This window comes from Diaphorina citri, unplaced genomic scaffold, assembly GCF_000475195.1.
Source record: "Diaphorina citri unplaced genomic scaffold, Diaci psyllid genome assembly version 1.1 scaffold686, whole genome shotgun sequence".
In the NCBI taxonomy this organism is placed as follows: domain Eukaryota; kingdom Metazoa; phylum Arthropoda; class Insecta; order Hemiptera; family Psyllidae; genus Diaphorina; species Diaphorina citri.
This window is the reverse complement of record NW_007378119.1, coordinates 68579-75516: the sequence shown is the minus strand read 5'-3', so window position 1 is coordinate 75516 and position 6938 is coordinate 68579.

Sequence of the window (6938 nt, the reverse complement as noted above, 5' to 3'; positions counted from 1 at the left end):
AACAAACTATTAAGTTAATGTACTGTTATTACGTGTCAAAGATGTCCCCAAAATTTGTGAAATTTTTATGTTTTCATTGTATGGGAGTATTTACCAGCCAGGTGCCTCGACTATCGGGAGTAGCATACAATCTTACTCAACCTATTAGTTAAGTTTTGGAACGGGTCTACAGTGAGTACAGGGCCAATGGTTAATACCGCGTTTAGACAACGAGTTAAAGTCACTTGGTACCCTTGACCGTGGAATCATGATAGGATTTGTCTATTCCAAAACAAGAAGCCTTGCGACGAAAAAGATAGGACGAAGGAGAAAGCCGCTGCTATCTAGGTTAATGTCAAAGGGAGATAAGTTGAGAAAAGTTTCGTGATAGCGGCGACCGGATATAAGTTGGAATCAGATTTATCTATCTCTTTAAAATTGTTACGAATTGGAACGTATTAATCCCATTTGCTAAAAAAAAAAGTATCCTGAAGAGCTCCAGAGCTGAAATCATAATGTGAAGGGGAGGATGGTATGGGATTTGCTAAGATATAATATAATCTATATTTTTTTATCAAATGGAATTAATAAACGTTTCACCTGGAGGAGGATAGATAGATCTGATTGATTTTTTTAACACAAAGAAAATTAAGTCCACACATTCCAAGGTGTGACCCTGGAAGCGGCAGACGAAAAATATAGGAGTAGGTAAGTAAGTGACAGAATTGAGTAGCCATCGTGAATACAGAGATAGTCCTGACCCGCGGCAGTAACGGGGAGAGAACGAGGTCACGAATGGAAGAAGCCCACTGGACAAACCGGTGATTCGGAGCTTGTAAAACTGCCTGGGGGGCGGGTATATTCTCCATAAATTAATGTATCATCCAAAAAAGATTCTCCCTTAAAACGGGTATATCTCCCTAAATTAATGTCTCATCCAAATTCTCCCGAAACAAAAAGATCCCACATGTATTTAACAAACTGCCCGAAAACGGATCCCTTAAACGGGGTACATCTCCTTAAAATTAATGTCTCATACAACATCCTCCGCGAAACAAAAGATCCCACAAAATATTTTACCACAAACCGCCCGAAACGGTACATCTCACTAAATTAATGTGTCATCCAAATTCTCCCAGGACAAAAGATCTCGTCGTAACAAATAAAATATTATATAAAACCTTGTGACTGAAACAGAGTATATACCTCTCTTTAAACTAATTGTCTCTCGATGAAAATAATACCCGACGAAACTTTCCAAAGAATATTTATAAACTGCCTGAATCCGGGTTTGTATTATCCTATCACCTTAAACAAATATCTCATATAGTATCCAAATATAAGTATTTCGCTTAGACCTAGGGAGTTACGAGACTAATGTCTCTCTCAAATAAGGTCGACAAAACAGTAAAACATGGTTCAAAACACTACATTCACCAAAGGATACTTATATATGTACAGATAACGCATCATTGCTTTATGACACTATGGCTTCAAGAACCTAAAAACAATAAAATTATGTATAGGAGAGTTAAACAACTTTTTTTTTTTTTTTTTTTTCTAACAACTTTGTATGAACTTCCTGCGCTGATAAATGAAAGGTGCTTTATTTAATAACTTGTTTCTCTTTTTATAAATTTTTCCTAATTGATTGAATTGACTCATAATCGTGTGAACAGATGTGTTTATTACCAACAAAGGCTGTTAAAACCACGTAGTAAAGACAACATAGTTAACTGGGTTGGTTTTGAAAAACTTGATTTGGGCATAAAATAATGCACTGAAAAAAAGCTCAGTAGTATGCCTTTAGAGAGAAAACTGACCGTCGCCCACACCGCACCCTAGGTAATGCGGTTTGCTCAGTTTCTTTGTAATATCGTACTACTAGTTTTTTTTCAGTGTATTTTATGCCGAATTGTTGGGTAATGTTAAACAGGTTAGGTCAACAAACTTAGTTGAGTTGTGGAGTGATTTACGTTTGAGCTATTAAGAGCGTAGCCGCCAAGCAACGAAGACAGAACTAGGCCTGAACTGGTCTTCCATGATCGTACTTGTCCCAAGACATTAGGACCACAACTGGGTCCAGTAGCGCGCAAGAGGCCGACCCCACTACCCTGGTTGAGCCAGAGTTCTCTCAATGGTACTTATAGCAGGAGACACAACTGCTACAAGCGGACTTTCGGGCTACTTTAGAACTATACTTAACCGAATATGGTTCGCAACGACCATCCGCGCTTGTTGTAGAGAGAGTTGTTGTTGTTGCTGGGGGGGGAAAATGCTATGATATTCAAATCCACACCTTCTCACTCTAAAAAAAGGACTTACTGTGGCTCCATAAGATGTGTATGTTCCAGGTTTAAGTGTTGAAGATTTGCTTGAACAACCCACACTGGAGCCAATAGTTAATGAGCGTTTTTGTTTGTCCGCTATTTCTCTATTGTAAGCATTAGAACACCCTCTGTACAACTCAACCATACTTCCATTTTTCTGTCCGACATTACTCTTGTTTTGATACTCGATGTTATTCCTTTTGCTCGAGCAATGGTTTCTGTCTACGGTTGAAATCTTCTTGACAGGTTCCTTCGTTGATAACGCTAACGAGTTCTGCTGGAAAGAATTGTTCAAGTTGCTGTACGTCTGAAGTGATCTATTGACTGCACTACGTACTGTATCATTGGGAACAGTGGACATTGTATTGAAGGTAACGTTTGCTTTCGCTTTGGATTTCACTTTGGTATTGTTCATTGCATGCGTTTGGTTTTTGTTTCTCTTGTTACCTTTACCGAGTTTGTTTGGGTTTTGTACGACTAGACCTTTTCTCTCCATTGTCTGATCTGATAACTTGTCTTTGGTATTTACTTCAGTACGATTGTCATTAGTCTCTTTCACAGTGCTCAAAGCGTTGACATGAGATTTGGTGGGTGATGGTTCCTCGCGTAACTTCAAACAGTTGAAATCTTTGATGAGCTCGTTCAAATCGTAAAACCTGCACATTTCATCTTCCCTGTCACTTACTTCCCTATCATCCTGACCAAAGCTTTCATTCATTTCATGCAAACATTTCTGCAGCGTTTCAGAAAGCACATGTCGAGATTCAATAGGTAGATTAAGGCTGGGTTCTCTATACTGCTGGAAAGAATCATCTCTATCGCTTGCGTGAAATTCTTTCAACTTGTCGTTCACTCGATTGAAGATGTTTTTGTACTTGTTATTCCTAGAATCGCCAATCTGACTTTCTTGGTTACACGGTTTATAGGTTGAACACTCGGCGTTGGTGGCATTCTTACGATATAAACTTTCAAACAAGTCGATAACCTCCTTTACGTTCACGCATTGAGTGCAGTTACTACGACATGTAATGGGTGAATTATTGTAGAGGTTTGCCAACTCGGATGCGCTCACGACCAACTGATTGACGCTGTTAGTTTCAATTTCATTTACTTTGATTCTGTTAGTTTCAATCTCATTTATTTTCGAGCTATTAGTTTCAATTTCATTTGGTATGTCCTTAAAAAAAAAAAAAAAAAAAAAAAAAAAAAAAAAAAAAAACTCAGTTTGTGGTTGTGACCATTACTTATTAACTTACCTAGTGAAGGAACCCTCTTTTCCTCATCTATCTCCGGCAGTTGTTTCATCACCTTAATTTCTTTGTTTTCATCCATTTCTTCATAGTATGAATCATCTAATTCCTCTACATCTGTCAAATGAACATCTTTTTCCTCACTTTCATTAGCTCTGAGCAAATCAAGCAACAAAAAGCCAGTTTGCTCTGTCTCAGTAAATTCTTCTTTGTCAGTATTAGTTGAGACACCCTGTGAGACTTCTTTTTTGGTCAATTGTTTTTCCTTTCTCTTGGTTTTGAGCTGCATTTCTAGTTGTTTTAGCTCCTCCATGAGTTGTTGGTTCATTGTTTCACAGTGTGCATGTGGATTTCCAGTGATCAAATTTTCATTTTGTAATTTTAAATATTGGTTCTCACATTTTAGTTCCTCAATCATACTGACAAGCTCTTTTTTGTAGTTGATCCTGTTGTTGAGTGTATTTGCATTATTAACAAGAATTTCATCATTAGTTTTTCTCTGTATCTTGTTTGCACACAATTCAAATTTTCATTTTGTAATTTTAAATATTGGTTCTCACATTTTAGTTCCTCAATCATACTGACAAGCTCTTTTTTGTAGTTGATCCTTTTGTTGAGTGTATTTGCATTATTAACAAGAATTTCATCATTAGTTTTTCTCTGTATCTTGTTTGCACACGTTTGCTCTATGACACATCCATTTGGTAGCTGGGGCACATGGGGTGTTTCAATTATTATTTCATCTTGTTTATTTATGTCAATCTCTTCTACTTCTTCATCTCTTGCATTGTAAGTAGGTTGGAACTTGTAATCAAATAGAAGATTGATCAACTTTTTAGACAAATTTTCTTTTTTGAATTCATCATAGGTCAAAGCAACATGAGACTTGAATAGAATCTGTAGGATTTGCTTGAATGTGCTAAAGTTTTCTGAAAAAGAAAGAAAAAACAAAAGGTGTGAACAATTAAAAACTAGGTACTTAAGTAAATGGACAATAATATTATAGTAATTATTCGGAAGCCACAATAAAAAGAAAACTCCCTTTTTTGTGTTTGAACTTTAATCTAAACCTATAATAACACTGGTCACTGCTCAAATTGTGAAAGCTCCTGTTTGTGTTTAACCTAACCCTATAACACTTGTCACTGCTCATTTGTGACAGCTCCTTTTTGTAGCAATTTTCCGTTGACATGACCAATTATTTTTTTTCCCAACTTGTAAGTATGTAAGCAAAGGCGAAACATTAGTGTAATTTTCAAAACTTTCAAACAATGAAAGCATATGAGTAGAGATGAGATGGAGTTCATGAACCAGTGAAATAAACACTGCAAAATCCAAACAATCCCTGCTCCCAGGTCTGTGGTCCCCAGTCCTGAAAACATGTGCTGACAAAGGTAGATGTGGTCTCGTTAATTTGTAGTACATCTTTTGACCTAGGAAGCAGACAATATCTATTCTGATGGAGGGAACTAGGTATGTGGGGAGAAAAGGCTGACAGAAATGCTACAAAATGGTTTCGAAAGCAGCCAAATTTACTTACCTTGATCGGAAAAGACATCCACCAATTCATCTACCAATAAACTTGTCTGAACACTTTCAAAATTACACTGAGCAAAAATTTTCTCAATGAATGGCTCTATCTTATTGTTCACAATATCGAGCAATGTTTTTCTCAGCAAAAAGTTGTTTGACATTGTAGGGATGTATTACTACTATTAAAACATCAATTATAAAACACATAAAAGCGGAACAAGATTCAACTTTTCTACCGGTAACCAGTTTTTTTTTTTTTTTTTTTTTTTTTTTTTCCAAAATCCAAATTTCAAAAAGCTTTTTTCTCCGGTAACCATTTTTTTTTTTTTTTTTTTTTTTTTTTCTCCAAAATCCAAATTTCCAAATCGCAAAAAAGTTCAGTTCGTTCTTCGTTATCACAAAATTTGAAAAGTCAACAGTTATCAAACAAGGAGGTTAGCAGTAGCGGAGATAACAAATGTGCTGAAAGAGAAGCCAATAAATCCGCCATTTTCTCTGTGGTTTAAGGTCCGTTCACATCATCATCCGTTCGTTCAATTGACAGTTCTGATAGGTACCTACGGAACGTTAAAAAAAAAAAAAAACTTCTTCAGCTTTATCAAATCAGAATGCGGTTCAAATTTTCAAATCACGTGGAAGATTAGAAATCGTGGACACTAGATGGAAAAAGTTCCCTAGAGTTCCTAGTGAAAATCTGAAAAACAAGGTATAAGGTAAGGAAACTAACGTTTATAACCACAGTACCTACTAGCTACATAGACATACCTAATTTTACGAGGTAGGTATCTACAATCGTGAGGATTCTCTCTAGAATCTAGAACTATGGAGGATTCAGTTTTTGGCATAGGGTATATTTTTACGCCTCCTAAATTAGGTATCCACCTAAATACTTCGCAACGAGAATTTACAATTTTGACAAAGGATAACACTTGTCACTGCTCATTTGTGACAGCTCCTTTTTGTAGCAATTTTCCGTTGACATGACCAATTATTTTTTTTCCCAACTTGTATGTAAGCAAAGGCAAAACATTCTTAATATATGCAGAATCGGACCCGCGGCCTAGCGCTTACAAGGCAGACGCACTACCAACTAAGCTAACTAGGCTGGCAATGAACTCTTTTGTTGTAGCCATTGTGTAATTTTTGATTGACAAATCAAAATAATCATCATTTGATGTGAAGCGCAAAGCGCGATTGTGCCTATATAGGTATTCAGTTGCTTTTCCTACAGAGGTGGGCTACCAGCGCGACCCGGCGTCACCAACTGTACTTGGGCATTTAAACTTTTCCCCTTTTCATAGATCCAATCATTCAACGCAAAGTCGCGAGTTCGATTCTTGCCCGGAGTGAACTTTACAATAAACAGATAATATACCATCAGGATAAAATCCGTCCCGGGCGGGAATCGAACCCGCGGCCTAGCGCTTACAAGGCAGACGCACTACCAACTAAGCTAACTAGGCTGGCAATAAACTCTTTTGTTGTACCTAGCCATCGTGTAATTTTTGATTGACAAGAAATCAAAATAATCATCATTTGATGTGAAGCGCAAAGCGCGATTGTACCTATGTAGGTATTCAGTTGCTTTTTCTACAAAGGTGGGCTACCAGCGCGACCCGGCGTCACCAACTGTACTTGGGCATTTAAACTTTTTCCCTTTTCATAGATCCAATCATTCAGCGCAAAGTCGCGAGTTCGATTCTTGGATTCTTGCCCGGAGTGAACTTTACAATAAACAGATACAGTTCGTATTCGGAAAGGCTGACTTTCTCCAATTTTGTCCCCTTTTTTACGATTTCGGGACGATAACCACAAGTATCTTCGTTGATGGTTCTCAAACGAAAGA